This window comes from Callorhinus ursinus, unplaced genomic scaffold (assembly GCF_003265705.2).
Source record: "Callorhinus ursinus isolate GAN/ISIS: 27379988/994484 unplaced genomic scaffold, GSC_fseal_2.0 scaffold37, whole genome shotgun sequence".
NCBI classification, from domain to species: domain Eukaryota; kingdom Metazoa; phylum Chordata; class Mammalia; order Carnivora; family Otariidae; genus Callorhinus; species Callorhinus ursinus.
The window spans coordinates 15,311,083-15,331,114 of record NW_027397099.1 but is presented as its reverse complement, the minus strand read 5'-3'; the positions used below and the strand labels follow the sequence as shown (position 1 = coordinate 15,331,114).

The following is a 20,032-nucleotide window of genomic DNA, read 5'->3' as shown; positions in this document are numbered from 1 at the left end:
GTGTCCCAGGAGGCCGGGAGAGGGGAACTCAGCCCGGGGTCCTCCTGCGGCGCCCTGACCCCCTCCACGCGCGCGCGCCCGCCCCTGCCTCCGAGTCGCCTCCCGGGGCCGTGCCTTGGCCGGGGCGCACGGCGTGGGGAGCGCGGGAGCCGCCGTGCGCCCCCGCCCAGCCCGCGCCCCCGCCGGCAGCGGCGCTTCGAATCCACGTGATTTCCCGGCAGTGGCTGCCGGCTCTCAGCGCTGGCCCGGCCGCTCTCTGCCGGGTTTCAGTTTCGTGCGCTGCGCGGCGAGGCCGGAGCGCGGCGAGGCCGGAGCGCGGCGAGGCCGGAGCGCGGCGAGGCCGGAGCGCGGCGAGGCCGGAGCGCGGCGAGGCCGGAGCGCGGCGGGTGAGTGGAGAGCCGCCCCGGGGCTGCGAGTCCGGCCGGGCGAGCGCGCGCGGGGAGGAGGGGGTGCCCGAGGGCGCTGGGCAGGGGGTGGGGCGGGCTGGCCGCAGGGACTGACGGACCGGTGGACAGATGGGGCGCCCGCTGCCCGGCGGAGTTTGGGGGGCAGGGGTGCGAGCCGCAGAGGGAGGCAAGTCGGGGTCACCCGGGCAGAGGGGCGGGGTACGCGGCTGCGCTCCCCTTTCTCCCCACCCTCCCAACGCTCCTGGAACTCTTTTAATTGCTTTTTAAAGAATTACAGCAGCGGGAGGTGGGGGGAGGGGCGAAATTGATAAAGGGGATCAAGAGTTAAAAACTTTGTTGGATACACAAGATAAGTAAGTCCTAGAGATCTGTACAGCCTAGAGCCTAGAGCAAACACGCACAAATAATAGAGGACAGGAGGAAACCTTTGCAGGTGATGGATAGGCTTAGGGCATAGCTTGTGGTGACGATTTCTCAGATGCATACTCACTTCTAATCTCATGAGGTTGTATACATTAAATAAGCACAGCTTTTTGCATGTCAATCATACCTCAGTAAAGTGCTTTACAAAAAAGAGGTGCAAACTTTCAGTTATGAAATAAATAAGTCAGAGGTGAATGCACAGCAGAAGGAGTATAGGCGGTGACAGAGGGTAGCTACACGTGTATAGAATTGTGGAATCGCTGTTCTACACCTGAAACTAATATAACATTGTATGGCAACTCTACCTCAATAATAATTTTTTAAAAAAAGCATTATAGAAGTCACGCTGCTCATTCTGCACAATTTAGACTTTTTAGCCTAAATATGCTTTTAAAAATTATGGACAGTGCCGCCCCTATCCGAGGATAGAAGGAACAGAGTTAGTTAGGTTTAGCCGTGCCAACTTGCTGGTTTGGATATAAGGAAGCCCCGTGTAACCACCACTCAACTCCAGCATTCCTCAGCCCCGGTTCATCTCTGCCACACCTCATTTTGAAACAAATGGCAAACAGACATCACAGCATTTCAACCAAAGTATCTCAGAATGCACTAAAAGATAAGGACTCTTCAAAAAAAAAAACACAAAAAACATAACCACAGTACCATCTGAAGCATTTTAAGAATAATTTCTTTGTGTCAAATTGCCACAGACTATATCTGATGAACGTTTTAACCTCACAATAGGGTGAATACATGGGCATCATTTTGTTACTTGCTTTTTGCATTTTATATGGTTTTCAGCCATTTTTCTCACGCAGGAGGTCAGGACCCTAGAGTTTGCTGAGGTGGCCATTTGGGGAGGTATGAGAGAGGTCCTCCACCTTCATCCTAGTTTGCATCCGTTTTATGTCGGGGGTTCTTCCGTTTCCTTTTTAAAAGTTTGGGGGTTTGGGATGCCTCGGTGGCTCAGGCGTTAAGCATCTGCCTTTGGCTCAGGGCATGATCCCAGGGTCCTGGGATCGAGCCCCGCATCGGGCTCCCTGCTCAGCGGGAAGCCTGCTTCTCCCTCTCCCACTCCCCCTGCTTGTGTTCCCTCTTTCGCTGTGTCTCTCTCTGTCTAATAAATAAATAGAATCTTAATAAAATAAAAGATTGACTTAAAAAAACAGTTTGAAAACCAGCGCATCCTAGCCTCCCAAACCTGGGGGTGTCAGGAGGTGGGCTGTAGCCCCAGGCCAGTACCTAGAGCCTCCTCCCTCCAAACTGCTTTTCCTTCTCTGTGAGAAGCAGTAAGCCCAGAAAGGCATTCGGCTTGGTCTCTTGCTGGAGAACAGAATGGGAGGGAAAACGGATTATTTCAAGGTGCATGCGGGCTTCCCTGCAGCAGGCTTCCCTCAAGCCTTGCGCAGCTAGAGGGCCAACTGGCTGCCGATCGTGCTCACCTGCCTTGTCCCCAGACACGGCACACGGCCTGCCCGGCACCTGGTGTGGGAGGCAGGCGGACCACGGCCCTCATCTGTGAACTGGGGGCGAGAATGCGTCCTTCAGAGCATGCCTCACAATTGGACGAGATATGCCCCAGGGCCTGGTCCACCTCAAAGCACACGGAGAGCAGTGGGTCCTCAGTGAAGGCAGACCAGCAGAAGGGAAAGTTCTCTGGAAGAGTTTGTATGGTATGCTTAGCTTTACACCACCACCCGTTACAGAGGTGACTGGATGTTTGCAGGGCCGGGTCCGTCTCTCTGTCCCCCAACACACATACCCCCCTGTCCGCTGAGGGAAATGCCACAAAACTTCTTAGTATGTCTTTTTCCAGCTGTGATAAATTGAATTGTGTCCCTGAGAAAGATATGTTGAAGTCCTCGAACTCAGTATCTGAGTTGTGATATTATTTGGAAATAGGTTCATAGCAGATGTAATTAGTTAAGATGAGGTCGTACCAGAGTAAGTGGGTCCTTAATTCGGTATCACCGGTGTCCCTATAAGAGAGGAGGTCAGCTTATGAAGATGGAGACACGCCATGAGCTGACAGTCATGTGACAACAGAGACAGAGATCAGAATGGTGCATCTATAAGGCCAGGAGCCCCAAGAATTGCCAGCAACCAGCAGAAACCAGAAAAGGCAAGGAAGGATCCTCCCACTCACAGAGGGTGCTTTGTTACAACTGTAACCAAGCTAGGAAGCTAATTCACCAGCCCTGAAGCTGGCTTCTGCTTTCCAGGGTTGGCCTAAAGATCAAGCAAATTAACACAAGTGCCAATACTTTGTAAAAACTTTCTGTAGGTGTTCTGAGGACATAAACTATTGGTGTCCTTTGCCAGATCTAATTTTTGAGCATTGGCTGGTAGCCCCAAGTCTACCTTGGCTGACACCCAGTCTACAAGGAAAACACCCAGAGGATTTGCTAAGGAAAAAATAAAAAAATGAAAAACGATCAGTCTGGCTGTTGGGGTAGGCTGCCTGGAGAAGACAAGATTTTTGATCCCTCTGGCCACCCTGGAGAACCTGTCTCTCCCACACACTGTACTTAAAACCATTGTAAAAGTGATGGGGCAGGCAAGCACTTGGTTATATGTGGGACTTGTTACCTGTAAACTGGGCATGATTGTGTCACCCATATGCTATCTGGGGGTTCTTGGGTCCTTGAGAGCTGAGTAAAGTTGGCATGAACCCCCATTCTGTTCCTTTGGGAAGCCCTAAGTGTTCTTTAGCTGTCTGTGAATCTGGAGGGTGGAGGTGTATATGAGTTTAGTTCCTCTGGCCATCTCTGATCCCAGACTCTTCTTCTGCTCTGTGATCATCCTTTCTCCCTAGTTGACCAGGGCATGAAACCAGTCATTTTCCTGGGATGAAGAGATGAAAGTCGTGGGGAAATGTGAGTTCACTCATTTATCCTGCTTGTTTCAAGCCTGACTCTCTGTGATGGGACTCCTGCTCCATCCTTTGGGTCACTCCAGAGTCTTCTGATAAATTCTCAGACACAGGAGTCTTCCCCAGAAAGGCTTTTAGCAGCCCTTCTCCCTGAGATGCCTCTGACATTTAGCAAAGGAGAACTTCAGAGTGCCTGAGGGAACAGACTTGACCTCAGATGACCTCTGTTTGCACTTTGATTTCCAGTCATTTTTCTATGTGTGTATATTCATATTTTTTAATGGACTCATACATAAAAACCAAAATGGAATTATACTTTTTAAACTGAATAAAATGGAATTACCCATTAAAGGAAAAGTACGTCGTATATCGTTTTTGAAATTATTTCATTTTGAGTAGCTAACACATTCATATAGTAAAATAATATAAAACATTCAAATAGGTGTATAATGAAAAGTAAATCTCCCTCCTTCCCCTGTCTCCCAGCCACCTGATTACCCTCCCTGAAAGCACCAATGTTATCAGGCTCTTACATCTCCTTCCAAAGATCATTCAGGTGGGCTTTTACAAACATGGATATAGATTAATAGATATCCCCCTTCTCACAAATGGTGATATACTCTATATAGTGTTTTTTATCTTTTTTAAAATTTAATGCAATTTGGAAATTTTCCACATCAAAACAAAAAATCTGCTTTTTTCTTTTTAACAGCTACAGAGTATTTCATTATATGGTTGTGCCATAATTAATTTAACTACTGTTGGGCATTTGGGTTGTTTCCAATCTCTTGCCATCCCAAACAGTGCTGTAATGAATATCTTTGTTTAAGCATCATGTTTGCATATGTGAGAATAAATCTTTAAGAAAAACATCCAGGAGGGATGCCTGGGTGGCTCAGTCGGTTAAGCGTCTGCTTTCGGCTCAGGTCATGATCCCAGGGTCCTGGGATCGAGTCCCGCGTCGGGCTCCCTGCTCAGCGAGGAGTCGGCTTCCCCTCTGCCCCTCCCCACTGCTTGCACACATGTCCACGCTCTCTCTCGAACTCTTTCTCTCTCTAATAAATAAATAAAATCTTGAAAGAAAGAAAGAAAGGGAGGGAGGGAGGGGGAACAGGGACAGGAGGGAGGATGAACAGACATCCAGGAATGGATTTGCAAGGTCAAAGGAAATAACGCAGTTTGAACTTTGATAAATATGGCAAATTACCCTCCTTAAGTGTTGGACTAAATCTCATTCCCAGCAGCAACGTGTGAGGGGGCCTGCTTCCCACACCTGCCCCCACATGCGTGTTATCAAACTTTTCCCTATTTGCAGACCTGGGAGATGAGTAATGATGTCTTGCCCCCCACCATTTCTCTTACCTTTTCAAATATTTAAGGGTCATTAGTAGTTCATTTTCCATAGCCTGTCTATTCATATTCTTTTTCCACTTGTCCATTGGATTGGTAGTCTTTTTCCTATTTAGTTGTAAAAGCACTGTACATATTAGGGAAACTCTTTATAATATGAGTATACTGGCATTTTAAGTGGCCGCATAGTTGTCCATAGGATGGTGGAACCATATCTACCCTTTTAAAGCATTTAGATTGGGTCTTGTTTTCTTCTACCCACGGACTGTGTCCTCTGTTTTATATATTAAGAAAAAAACCCCACACACCAAGTGTGACATTTTAATTCTTCCCACGTTTCCCACCAGATTGCTCTCAGGAAGGGAAGTAGTTTTGGGAAAATAAACCTTGATTAGGATTGGGGCGGGTGGGGCCTGTGGGCAAAGTGGCAGCAGGAACCGGGACGCAGTGAGCGGGGCAGGCTCTTTGCTCGGCGCCTGAGTGCGGTGGGAGTGCTAGGGGTGCGGTGTTGTATTTGCTCCCAAGAGAAGGGAGGAGAGAGGGAAGGTGGAGAAAGGCAAGGCTACGCAGGGAGGAGACCCCCCCCCACACACACAGGAACTTCTTGATGGGGTGATGCCCCTTACTCCACAGGAGGTGGGTATTGACAGCACCGATGCCTGCCTGGCTCCGCCCAGCAATCATTAGCCTACTCAGCACAGAATTTCCAGAACATGTCAGGTCCTGTGCTGGGCACTGGGTTACAGCTGAGAACATGACAAGTCTCATGGATGTGCCAACAGAAACAGGTAATAAACAAGTCACAGGTACGTGACTGCAGGGAAGAAAGACAAGTTAGGCGAGAGGGTGGGCACCCTGGGGCTGCGGGAACGGTTGTGTTTGGAGAGGCCAGGCACGGCCCTCCCATGAGGGGCACCAGGACAGTTGAGGGGTGTGAGGCAGGGGGCCATGAACCATGTTGATGTCTGGAGGAAGAGGGAACCAGGCAGAGACAATGGGAAGAATAAAGGAGGAGAGGAAGGAAGGAGCAAGGGAAGGTGGAGGACTTGTTTCAAGTCTTCTGTGCTCAACATGCTTATTGCAAGTTAATTTTTGTGCATGTAATTTAACAAAAGGCTGGACCTGCAGCAGGAGCCGCCCCCCGGAGGAGACCTCATCACTACAGCCTCCTATTCCCTCCCCAGGGCGGAGACCCGGGTTGGGGGCCCTAACCTTCCCGAGGCCGTGGGAATTGCAGGTGGCCTGGTGGCTGAGCCAGTTTATCTGTGTCAGGAAAAGTCAGGCAGCCCCCGCTGATGTGCAGCACTGTGATGGACACCCGGGTACCTAGAGCTTTGCTCACATTCTGGATTGTTTCCTTAGGCTAGGTTCTCAACATGGACTTCTAAAGGAAGGTATAGACTATTTTTATGAAGTTAAAAGGGCACAGGGGTTCCAATTTCTCTACATCTTTGCCAATATTTGTTGTTTTCTGTTTTTTTTTTTTTAAGATTTTATTTATTTATTTGAGAGAGAATGAGTAGAGAGAGAGCATGAGAGGGGAGAGGGTCAGAGGGAGAAGCAGACTCCCTGCCGAGCAGGGAGCCCGATGCGGGACCCGATCCCGGGACTCCAGGATCATGACCTGAGCCGAAGGCAGTCGCTTAACCAACTGAGCCACCCAGGCGCCCCTTGTTTTGTTTTTTGATAGTAGCCATCCTAATGGGTGTGAGGTGGTATCAATCTTATTCTAGTTTTTTTTTTTAAGATTTTATTTATTTAGGGACGCCCGGGTGGCTCAGTTGGTTGAGCGACTGCCTTCGGCTCAGGTCATGATCCTGGAGTCCTGGGATGGAGTCCCGCATCGGGCTCCCTGCTGTCAGCGGGGAGTCAGCTTCTCCCTCTGACCCTCCCCCATCTCATGCTCCCTCTCTCTATCTCATTCTCTCTCTCAAATAAATAAATAAAATCTTTTTAAAAAAAGATTTTATTTATTTGACAGAGAGAGCGCGTGTGTGCACAGGCAGGGGAAGGTGCAGAGGGAGAGGGAGAAGACTCTCTGCTGAGCAGGGAGCTCCATGTGATGCGGGGGCCATGATGTGTGTGTTCTCACCCAGGCACCCCTTGTTGTAGTTTTGATTTGCATTTCCTAAGGATTGGTGATGCTGAGCATCTTTCATGTGCTGATTGGCCATTCGTATATCTTTTTTGGAGAAATGTCTCTTCAAGTCCTTTGCCCATTTTTGAATTGAGTTGTTGGTCTTTTTGTTGTTCAGATCCAGGCATTTAGTTTTGTTACTGAATTGTAGGCATTCTCTATATATTCTGATGATAAATCCCTTGTCAAATACATGTTTTTCAAATAATTTCTCCCATTCCTGGGTTGCCTTTTTACTCTGTGGTAGTATCTTTTGATGCACAAAATTTTAAAAATTTTCATGAAGTCCAATTTGTGTGTGTATGTGTATATATAGATATTCGATGACCTGTGCCTTTGGGTAAGAGGAAATCATTGCCAAATCATTGTGGTTCAGCTTTTGTCCTGTGTTTTCTCCTAAGAGTTTTATTGTTTTGGATCTTATATTTAGGCCCTTGATCCATGTTGAGTGAATTTTGTATGTGGTATAAAGTAAGGGTCCAACTTCATTCTTTTGCGTGTGGATATCCAGTTTGCCCAGCACCATTTATTGAAAAGACTGTCCTTTCCCCATTGAATGGTCTTGGCAGCTTTGTCAAAAATCATTTGGCCATATATGCAAGGGTTTATTTCTGGACTTTATTCTATTGGTCTATACTGTTGACCCTGGAACAACGTGGGGGTTAGGAGTGCTGACCCCCAGGCTGTCAAAAATCCTGTATAGCTTTTTACTCTCCAAATACTTACCTACTGATAGCAGACAACTGACCAGAAGCCTTACCAAGAATAGAAACAGTCGTTTACCATATACTTTGTATGTTATATGTATTAGATGCTGTGTTTTTACAATAAAGGAAGCTAGAGGGAAAAAAATGTTATTAAGAAAATCATAAGAGAAAATACATTTACAGTACTGTATTTCTCGAAAAAATTTTCTGTATAAATGGGCTCGCGCAGTTCAAACCCATCTTGTTCAAGAGTCAAAAATATGTCTGTTTTTATGCCAAAACCACACTGTTTTGATTTAGTTGGTAGTAAGTTTCGGTATCAGGAATTATGGGTCTTCCAGTTTCGTTCTTTTTCAGGATTCTTGTGGCATTTGGGGTCTCTTGAGATTCCATATGAATTTTAGGATGGGTTTTTCTATTTCTGCAAAAAAAAATCATTGGGATTTTGGTAGGGATTATGTGGAATCTGTAGATGGCTTTGGATAATATTGACATTTTAACAGTATTAAGTCTTCCAATCCATGAACCTATAATATGTTTCCATTTGGTTTATGCCTTTAATTTCTTTTGACAGGGTTTTATAGTTTTCGACGTACACGTTTTTTACTTCCTTGGTTAATTTATAAGTATTTTATCCTTTTTGATGCTAGGGTGCGTGGAATTGTTTTTGTAATTGCCCTTCCAGATTCGACATCATTTGTGTAGAGAAATGCAACTGGTTTTTGTGTGTTGGCTTTGTATACTGCAACTTTGCCAAATTCTTGTATTAGTTCCAACAGTTTTTCTACATAGAAGAATATTGTATATCATCTGCGAACAGATCATTTTACTTTCTCCTTTCTGATGTAGATGCATTTTATTTCTTTTTCTTACCTAATTACTCTAGCCAAGAATTCCACTACTATATTGAATTGGGGAAAGTAGACACGCTTGTCTTGTTCCTTATTTCAGAGAAAAAGCTTGCTGTGTTCCACCGTTGAGTGTATTTGCTGTGAGTTTGCATACTTGGCTTTTCTTATGTGGAGATAGTTTCCTTGTGTTCCTAGTTGGTCGAGTTTTTAAAAGAAAAATAATGAAAGGTTGTTGAATTTTGGCAAATGCGTTTTCTGTATCAATCAAGGTGATCATTTGTGTTTTCTCTTCCTTTTGTTGATGTGGTGTATTGCACTGATCAATTGCCAGGAATGAATCCCACTTGGTTATGGTGTATAATCCTTTTTTAAAAATTATTTATTTATTTATTTATTTATTTGAGAGAGAGAGAGAGAGAACGCACACAGGCGTTGGGGGGGGCGAGGAAGGAGGACAGAGAGAGAATCTCAAGCAGACTCCCCGCTGAGTGCGGAGCTCAATGCGGAGCTTGATCTCATGACCCTGAGATCAAGAGTCAGACACTTAACTGACTGAGTCACGCAGGCATCCCAGTGTATGATCCTTTTAATAGGCTTTGCATTCAGTTTAATATTTCCAGAATTTTCACACTAATGTTCATAAGGGATATTATTAGTCTGTAGTTTTCTTATAGTGTCTTTGTCTGGCTTTAGTATCAGGGTTATGCTGAACTAATAGAGTAAGTTAGGAAGTGTTTCCTCCTCTCTCATTTTTGGGAAAGTTTGGGAAGAATTGGTATTAGTTCTTTAAATGTGTGGTAGAATTCACCAGTGAAACCATCAGGTCCAAGGCTTTTCTTTGGTGGGAGATTTTGGCTTACTGATTTAATCTCCTTATTAGCTACAGCTCTTTTTAGATTTTCTACTATTTTTTCGTTAGTCTTGGCAGGTTGTGTGTTTCTAGATATTTCTCCATTTTATGTAGGTTTTCCAATTTGTTGGCATACAGTTGTTCATAATACTCTCTTATCCTTATTTTTCTGTGGAATTGGTACACTTTCAGTTGATTTTAGTAAGTTGAATCTTCTCTCTTTTTTCTTAGTCTATCTAACTAAAGTTTGTTGATTTTGTTGATCTTTTAGGAACCCATAATTATGGTTTCATTGATTTTTCTCTATTGTTTTTCTGTTCTCCATTTCATTTATTTCTGCTCTAATAGTTAATCATTTCCTTTTTTTCTGGTGGTCTTGGTTTTAGTTTGTTCTGCTTTTTCTAGTTCCTTAAATTGTAAGGTTAATCTGTTGGTTTGAAACCTTCCTTGTTTTTTAATATAAGCATTTGCAACAATAAGTTTTTCCCTTATAATTGCTTTTGCTGTGTCCCATAAGTTTTGGTGTGTTGTGTTTTTTATTTCATTTATCTCTGAGTATTTTCTTTTTTTTTTTTAAGATTTTATTTATTTGACAGAGAGAGACAGAGCAGGAACACAAGCAGGGGGAGTGGGAGAGGGAGAAGCAGGCTCCCCGCTGAGCAGGGAGCCTGATGTGGGGCTCGATCCTAGGACCCTGAGATCATGACCCGAGCCGAAGGCAGACGCTTAACAACTGAGCCACCTAGGCACCCCCTCTGAGTATTTTCTAATCTGCCTTGTGATTTCTTCTTTGCTCTATTGGTTGTTTAAAAGTGTGTGGTTTATGGGATGCCTGGGTGGTTCAGTTGGTTAAGCATCTGCCTTTGGCTCAGCTCATGATCCCAGGATCCTGGGATTGAGTCCTGCATCGGGTTCCTTGCTCGGCGGGGAGTCTGCTTCTCCCTCTGTCTGCCATTCCCCCTGCTTGTGCTCTCTCTCTTTATCTGACAAATAAATAAAATTTTTAAAAAAAATAAAAATGTGTGGTTTAATTTTGACAATTTTGTGAATTTTCCAGTTTTCTCTATGTTAGTGGTTTCTCATTTCATCTCATGGTCAGAGAAGAAACTTTGTGTGATATCTTTCAAAATCTATTGAGACTTAATTTGTGGCCTAAAATATGGTCCATCCTGGGAAATGTTGTGTGTGTACTTGAGAAGAATGTATATGCTCTTGTTGGGTAGAGTGTTCTGTATGTCTCTTATCTAGTTGGTTTATTGTGCTGCTTAGGTCCTCTATTTCCTTCTCTTTTTCTGGTTGTTCTATTATTGTGAGTGGGGCATTGATATCTCCAAATATTATTGTAAAACTCTATTTCTCCATTTTGATGGCCTTTTGTTAGATATGTAAATGTTTATAATTATCTTTTTACGATTTTATTTATTTACTTGAAAGAGAGCAAGCACAGAGGGAGAAGGAGAAGTAGATTCCTTTCTGAGCAGAGAGCCCAACACAGGGCTCAATCCCAGAAACTCCAAGATCATGACCTGAGCTGAAGGCAGATGTTTAACCGACTGAGCCACCCAGGCACCCCATAAATGTTTATAATTATTATATCTCCTTGTTGTATTGAACCTTTTATTATTATATGATGTCCTTTTTTGTCTCTTTACACCTTTTTTGATTTAAAGTCTATTTTCTGTGATATTAGTATTCCTACTCTCTTTTGGTTATTATTTGCATGGAATATCTTTTTCTTCTTTTTACTTTCAATCTGTTTTTGTCTTTGTATCTCAAGTGAGTTTCTTATAGATAGCATATAGTTGAATCATGTGGTTTTATCCATTCTGCCAATCTCTGATTAGAGAGTTTAATCCATTTATATTTAAAGTATCCATTTGTATTTACTGATTCAGTTATATTTACTGATAAGGAGGGACTTATTTCTGTCATTGTGCTATTTGTTTTTTATATGCTTTATAGCTTTTTTGTCCTTCACTCCCTGCATTCTGTCTTCTTTTAGGTTTAATTTTTTTGTAGTGAAATGTTTAAATGTTTTTTAAATTTCCTTGTGTGTGTATTCTGTGGCTGTGTTCTTTGTGGTTACCATGGGGATTACATTTAACGTCCTAAAGTTACAGCACTCTAATTTGATTTTATAATAGCTTAATTTCAGTAACATACAAAAACTCTGCTTCTTTACAGCTCTGTCCCTACTCCTTTTAGTTGTTGATGTCACAAAATACATCTTTATATATTGCGTGCCCCAAAACATAAACTAACAATTCCTTTAAATCCATTGGTTTCCTGAAATATGTAGAAAACAGGATTTGGAGTTACAAACCGAAGTTACAATGAGACTAGCTTTTACACTAATAATTGTTTTTTTTTAATGTATTAGGCTCTTAAATCCCATGGAAAGCAAAAAGTATAGTTGCAAACCATCCTTACAGTAATACTAGCTTTTATAACTGCCTATGTATTAACCTTTATGGAGATCTTTATTTTCCCATACAGCTTCAGAATACTGTGTAGTGTCCTTTCGTTTTACTCTGCAGGACTTCCTTGAGCATTTCTTGTAAGGCAGGGTTAGTGGTGATGAACTCTCTCAACTTTTTTTTTTTTTAATTTAAATTCAATTTAGGGGACGCCTTGGTGGCTCAGTTGGTTAAGTGTCTGCCTTCTGCTCAGGTCATGATCCCAGCGTCCCGGGATCAAGCCCCCGCATCGGGCTCCCTCCTCAGTGGGGAGTCTGCTTCCCCCTCTCCCTCTGCCCCTCCCCCACCCCGCTCCTGCTCTCTCACTCTGCTCGTGCTCTCTCTCCAATAAATAAATAAATAAATAAAATATTTTTAAAAATTCTATTAACATGTAGTGTATTACTATTTTCAGGGGTAGAATTTAGTGATTTATCGGTTGCATATAATACTTAGTGCTCATTCCATCAAGGGCCCTCCTTAATGCCCATCCCCCAGTTACCCCATCCCCCCCCCCACACCCCATTCCAGCAACCCTCAGTTTGTTTCCTAGAGGTAAGAGTCTCTTACAGTTTGCTTTCCTATCTGTTTTGCTTTTCTTCAATGTTTTTCTTTTTGTTTGTAATGTCCATTGTCCTGTCTTGAAGTTCACTGATTCTTCTGCCTGTCCAAATCTGCCTTTGAATTCCTGCAGTGAATTTTCCATCTCAGGGATTGTACTCATCAACTTCAGAATTTCTTTTTGATTTCTCTTTAAGTTTTCTCTTTATTGATAGTTTCATTTTGTTAACACATCGTTTTCTTGACTTTTCTCTTTCTTTAGTTCTTTGAGCACTTAAGACAGTTTTTTAAAAAAGATTTTATTTTTAAGCAGTCTCCACACCCAACGTGAGGCTCAAACCCACAGCTCCGAGATCAGGAGTTGTATGCTCCAGTGACTGAGCCAGGTGGCTGCCTCTTTAAGACAGTTGTTTTAAAATCATTGTCTCAGGGACAGATTCTGTTGATTTTTTTTTTTTTTTTTTTTGCTTCGAATGAATGATACTTTCCTGTCTCTTCATATGCTTTGTGATTTTTTTGGTTGAACCCTGGACATTTGAATATAATAATGTGGTAACTCTGAAAATCAAGTTCTCTCTTTCCCCACAGTTTGCTGGATTTTTGTTATTGTTTCTGTTTATCACATTGGTTTTTGCATTGTTCTGGGCTCTGTGCTGAGGATGAGTCTGAGGGGTAAACTTAACGTCTTCTTGTGTCTTTTCTGAGTTTTCCTTGGGCATGTACGGTTATTTTCTAATTTTCTCCTTATATGCAGTCATTTTTGAATGTCCTAGTCTTTAATGCCTAGCCCCAGAAAGGGGAAAAGGGGAGAATAATGGTGGGAACAAAGGGATCGGCCCTTCCAATCTCCCGAGAGTTTAACCGGAGGGAGAGGGTCTTGCAGCAGTGAGGGGAGATTTGACAACGAGGACTGCCTGCCTTTTCTTTCTGCACCTCCTCTGTGATCAGAAGCAATAATCAGCAAGCAGAGCACAAATCTCCAATATCTGGAGGACAAAGTCCTTTTTACTCACCCCAATTCTTGTAAGCTGTGTGCAAGCTGCCCCAGGAACATATGCACGGCCAGCTCTCTGTCATGTGGCCGGGTCTGGGGTATGGATAGCTGCTACTGGGCTTATAGCTAGAATTGACTGAAATTAACCCCGATTTACCACCCACACATTCACCTGGAAGTGGCAAGCATTCAAAGACCCCAGAGTTCCAGAACAGTTCTATTAGATTGTGCACATGCACTTGTGTTCTTGGGGGGAAGACAAAGTCCTGGTGCTTCCTACTCTGCCATCTTCCCAGCATCCTGTCCTCGACCTTTATTTTTAAAGTATTTGAGACCACGTTTCTAAATTTCTCTCCTAAAATACTATGCAGATGTAGAAGCTGCAGGTAGCTGGAAAGTTACATGATGCCCCCAACACCCATATCCTTGGTGGAGGGATGGAGCCCGTACCATCACCAAACCCCCAACCCCCATCAGCCTCATGCCTTGGTGGTTCTTTCTGCCCCTCATGGGAAATGGAGGGAGCATTCAGACCCTGGGGAGCTGGGACTCTGAGACATTCAGATCTTGTTGTGGCGTCTGGTTGTAGAAAGAAATAGCTTGCTGACTTATGTGTCTTCATGGTAGCCTTTTCCCTGCAGTCTTGAAGGTGTTCTGTGCCTTTCTGGGCCTCAGGATCCTCCTCTTGAAATGGATGAGTCGGTGTTTCCCCAAACAGAGACTTATCCAGTAGGAGTCAACAAGATGATTTTAGGAAGTGTGCAGTTCGGGCATGCATGTAAATTGAGTCATAAAGGGAGAATGTTATCTTCTTTTCAGTTCTCTTAAATCCTTCCAGATTAGTCAAGGAGAAAGTCTCAGTTGGTGCTGAGTTAATGCTTCTCACACTCGTGGTCTCCTTTTCAGCAACGGGAGGCCAGGCCCCAGTTCAGACAATGATCTGGTTCTATTTCAACAGTGTCATTTTGGTTTTGTTTACTTTGGGGGTTTTTTTGTGTGTTTTTTTTCTTTTTTTTTGAGGGTTATCTTCTTTTCATGGTGAACACTATTTTAGAAAACAAAGCTAAATGTGAGATGCTTCTTAGAAGAATTTTAAGGGTTTTTCTGAGTCTCAGATCAGGCAAAAATGACCTAAATGTGCATAAAATGACTTAGAAATTCTGTACCTCTCTCCAGAGGGTGAGATCGTGAGATGTAAACTTCAAGTGACATATTTCTGCAGTGGTTAGAACTTTTCCAAAGACTGATTATATTTTATAAGCAGAAAAATGATAGAGATCTATGGAAATGGTAATTTCCAATGGAAGGAAGATTATTGAAGATAGTATGGTGCTTCAGTGAGGAAAAAGTCTCTGGATTCAGCATAGGTCGTCTTGTATTTATTTATTTTAAATTTTTTTCATTTTGGGGGCGCCTGGGTGGCTCAGTCAGTTAAGTGTCCAACTCTTGATTTCAGCTCAGGTCATGATCTCAGGGTCGTGGGATCGAGTGTTGGGCTCTGTGCTGGGCGTGGAATCTGCTTGAGATTCTCTCTCTCTCCCTCTCTTTCTGCCCCTCCCCCACCAGTCTCTCTCAAAAAAAATTTTTTTTTTCATTTTTCACTGAGGTATAATTAACCTATGACATTATATTAGCTTCAGGTGTGTAACATAATGATTTGATATTTACATGCATTGCAAAATGATCTCCACAATAATTGTTAATATCCGTCACCGCACAGTTAACAAAAAATTTTTTCTGGTGTTGAGGACTTTTAAGATCTATCTCTTAACAACTTTCAGATATGCAAGAGAGTATTATTTTTTAAATTTTTTTAAGATTTTTTTTTTTTAATTTTTTAAGTAATCTCTACACCCAACACGGGGCTTGAACTCACAACCCCAAGATCAAGAGTCGCATGCTCTTCCAACTGAGACAGTCAGGTGCCCCTGCAATAGAGTATTACTAACTATAGTCACCCTGCTGTGTATTACATCCCCATGATATATTTACTTTATAACTGGAAGTTTGTACCCTTTGGCGCCCTTCCCCCATTTTGCCCGCCCCCCGCCCAGCACTCCTTGGCAACCACTAATCTGTTCTCTGTATCTTTTGTTTGTTAGGTTAGTTGGTTGGTTGGTTGGTTTGGTTTGGCTTTGTAGACTCCACATGTAAGTGAGAGTATATGGTATTTACCCTTCTGTGTCTGACTCTGTCCCCCTGAACTCCAAAACCATATTTCTCGGGGATCCTCACAGTTGCATGGTTGGATATAAAGGGGATTTCCAGACGTCGGCTTTGTTTCCAGTGGGTGCAGCTGTGCTGAGCCAGGGCCTGGGTGAGAGCAGTTGGCAGAGCCACAGAGTGGGGCACAAGGTGCCAAGGAGCAGGCCAGAGGCGGAAGTGTTAGTCATCTAAATGACACCTGCAGGGTTTCATCTAAATAAGGCCATCTTGGTGGCTTTCCTGTCCCCAGCCTTTCAGAGGGCGAGAATCACTTGGCTCCAGTTTGCTGGAGAGGCAGGGCACCAAGTGCGAGGGGACACAGAGCCATTCTCCCCCACCTGGGAGTGGAGGGCTGGGTGTCATGGTGCCTAGACCATTCGTTCCCAAGCTTGTCAGCACACGGGAAGGTACAGATGCCTATGTCCACCCCGAGAGATGATGCTGTGATTGGTCCAGGGTGGGGCCCGTTGGAATTTTTGAAAGCCCCACCCCACCCCACCCCAGATGATTCTAATGTGCAAACGAGTGTGGGAGCCCCAGACCCGGCCTGAAGATCCCGGGAACGTGTTGGGTGAAAGCCTTCCCATGGAAGCCTCACCGGCCACTTCGTGTGGGTGCTGGGCCCAAACCGTCAGGGCTGAACAGGAGAGGCAAGGCCACTACCTGGTCACCTGCTGACTCTAGGGCACCCTGGTCCCAGAGGAGGGTGCATCTGGAAACCCTAGGGGGTCCTTTGGTGGAAAGACCAAGGCTTTTGAGCAGAAAGGTGGTGGGGGTGAAGGAGGTGACTTAAAGCGGTTGATGTGGGCTGGCATCCAGATTCCCCAGTCTGCAGTGACGAGAAGAAAGAGGCCTCGTTGGATGCGGGACAGGGACAGCCCGTGGCCTGAGGCCCAGAGTGCAGACTTGGGCTGCTCCGCCCTCTCCGGGCCCCTCCCCAGCCCCCAGCTTCGCACTCCATCCCCCCAGAGGGCTCCAGAGCCAGGGGATGTTTGCTCAACTGCCAGTTCTGTGGCTCTCTAGCCGTGGCCTGGCAGATCTCCTCGCCGCTGGGAGCCTTGGCACCAATAAAGCCCTGTGACCAAGTGTGAGTCCTGGGGGCCCCTGACATTGTGAGGACAGTGAAGAGGATGGTTTTCAAAGGCACAGTCAACCCACGTCATCATCCCCCCGCAGAAATGTGCTGCGTCGAGGACCCCTGATGCCTGCTCCACCAGCTTTTGTGGGTGAGGGGGGAAATGGCTGTTGACATCTTTCTGCAGCTGAGCGCTCTGGGGCACCCCCTCCATGAGAAGGGGGGCCATTCCTGGGGTGGGGCTGCATCAGCCTCCCGGAAAGAGCCCACCCGGCCAGTCCAGCCCTGCCTGTGCTGCGTGTTTGCTGTGATGGCCTCTCAGTCTCGCCGTCTATAAAATGGGCCCGGCACGGACCTGCAGCCGGGCCTCTTCCAGCTCTGTCTCCCTTTGCACTGAGGCTCAGGCATCCTCTGAAGCCTGGGACTGCAGCCAGCCACTCCTGGGGGAGGGCAGAGGCCCCGGGCTGCTGTTGTCACCCCTGGCAGGGCCTGGCGTGGGGCATTCTGAGAGGACGTGAGGGCCCCTGTGGGTCTGGGTCACCCCAGGGTGGCCAAGCCTGACTGTCCCTGTGGTCCCGAGAAACCAGCTTCCATGGCACTTTCCTTTCTGCGTTGTGGGATATTTCTGTCCACGGGCTCGCCTTTCACATGGCCCCACCGACCATGGCCGTTCTGGGGCTGACGTTAGGCGCGAGCCCTTTTTAACCCCTGTCCCTCTCTGCCCATCGGCTGTCCTCAGCTGCCCCCTCCTGTCCTCGCTTCTCCCACCCCGGCCCAGGAGCCAGGGGCAGCACCAGGCCTGCCAGTGCCATGGGGACAGGACTTCGGTCGGCCTGACCCTGCCCACCAGCCCCCAGGCACAGGAAAGGCAGGTGGGGTCCCCCTGGTAGAGATGAGGTGACGGGTCCCAACAAGCCGGTGGATAAGGCAGGTCCACCCGGCCTCCTGGGGGCGCTCCCCCATAACCCAAGCCTGGGGAGTCAGAAAGAGCAAAGAAGCCAAAGGTACAGCAGTCAGAAGTCTGTGACTCAAGCCGTGTCGTCTCCGCTACCCCTCCTTTCCTCCTCGTACCGTGTGCTGGGGGCTGGCGTTAACAGAGCAAACACCAGCAGTGCCATTTGAAATCATAGTCGACATGTTCTGAGCCTTTCTCGTGGGCTGGATGCCTTTCCTGGTGGATGTTAGTACATCCATAGCAGACTCTGATGGTGCTCCCTCTCACTCACCTGCTTCCCCCCAAGTCAGCCAGGGCACCCATCCTCCATCCACTGTGGGCTGAAGCCGCCAGCATCGGCACCCTTCTGGACGGATTACCCTTGGCTAAGAGCAGTGAGCTCATACAGAGGTGCCTCCCTTCCCCGTGCACTGGACATGACCCATAGCCAACGACTGACTGATATGGGAGTGTAACGGCCCAGGCTTCCTTGCCCCTTGACAGGACAGGACAGACTCCGTGGCGTCATTCACACTCCAGAGCTACCTGCCCCAGGCCCCCACCGTGTATTGGCCTGAAGCGAGACTTCCCTTACCCTCTCAATAAATAACTTTTGCAGGAACCCCTGTCTTGGGCTCTGCTTCTAGAAGCCTGATCTAGAACATGCCCATTTTACAGATGGGGAAACTGAGGTACCGAGAGACTAAGTAACCTGACCAAAGCCACACGGCTGGCAACTAGTAGAGACTCAAACCCAGGACCCTGGGGCAAGGCATCTGCTCTGGTCCATAATCGGGCACTGACCCAGCCCCCAAGCTATTACCGGCATGCAGAGGCAAGCTGGTCGGCCGAGAGGAAATGACAATGCAGAGTGGCCAGACCTGCACGGAGGAAAAAGAAAAGAAGGCTAAGGAGTGAAGGGCAGTGGTGAGGGGCATGGCTTGGTCTGGGAAGGCAGCCTGGAAGGCTTCCCGGAGTCGAGCTGGGGGCAGAGGAGGAGTTTGCCCGGTGGGAGGAAAGGGGAAGGGTGTTGAAGGCAGAGGGTGTGCCAAGCAGGGAGGACGGGGAGGCCGGGCCATGCGTACTGTCCCATGCGCAGGGTGGCAGGTGTGTGAGAGGGCCGGGAGGTGGCCAGCAACCCAATGGTGACAGACCATTTGTTTATTCATCCTTTGGGAACCTTTCCTGGCCACCTCCTGTGTAGGTGGCACCTACTCTGTGACGGGCGTATTAACGTGGTGTGACTTTACCTGAGAGATGACGGGAAGCTGATAGGAGGTTCGGACAAAAATGAGGCCAGGCCAGACCAGGGCTGAGTGTGAGAAATAACTCCGGCCGGAGGAATGTGCTCGAGTGTTACGAACACCATTCTGTATCGTCCCACATCGCTCAGCCTCATCCTTTTTAATGACTGCATGGAATTCCATTGTGTGGACATGCCATAATTTAACCAGCTCCTTTTCAGTGGACATTTAGAGTTTTTTCAGTCTTTTACTGCTGTAAACAAGGCCACATTAAGTGTTCCTGAACATACGTTATTTTGCCCATGATGAATGAGGTCCTGAACATACGTTATTTTGCCCATGATGAATGAAATTCCACGTGAGCATGGAATGGCTAGGTGTGGTTATGTGGTATTTGCAGTCTCCATAGATAAAGTTGTATCGGGAAACACTTCCACTAGCAATGCATCCAGATGCCTGTTAATTCATAACCTTGCCAGCTGTATAATTTCCTTGACAATCTAAGAGCTGGGAAACCATGTATCTCTTTTAGTTTTTAACATGTATTTATTTCACTGCCTGTGAGGTTGAACATCTTTTCATGTATACTTCAGAACTATTCATATTTCCTTTTCTGTAAACAGTACAGGTTCTTTGTGCACTGTTCTTTCAGGTCGTTGGTCTTATTTGATTTGCACTATCTCTTGATTTAGTAAAAGCGTTCATGTCTTTGTGATGCAGCTTGCAGATATTCTTCCCAGTTTGCCATTTGTCTTTTCACTTTATTTGTTGTGTTCTTTGGCAGTGCAAAAGTTCTAATTTATACCTGATCAATTTCATTCCCTTTTTCTTTTATGATTTCTGAGTTTTGTGTCATGCTCAGCTAGACCCTCTCTACTCTGAAATTATTTTTAAAACTTTTCCCTGTGTTTTCTTCTAGCACTTAAAAATTTTTAACCGCTTTGTTGTGAAATCATAACGTAGAAA

The 20,032-nt window shown here is 45.8% G+C and overlaps 1 protein-coding gene across 7 annotated transcripts in view; it reads left to right on the top strand.

The window, feature by feature from the left end:
• Positions 1-315: 315 nt before the first annotated feature.
• The window catches only part of NLRC5 (NLR family CARD domain containing 5), an 85,458-nt gene continuing 65,741 nt past the window's right edge, over positions 316-20,032 (top strand). For all 7 annotated transcript variants that reach the window (XM_073880247.1, XM_073880249.1, XM_073880251.1 and 4 more), the window contains exon 1: positions 316-386. The gene's annotated coding sequence lies outside the window, so the exon portion shown is untranslated. The remainder of the gene's footprint in view (positions 387-20,032) is intronic.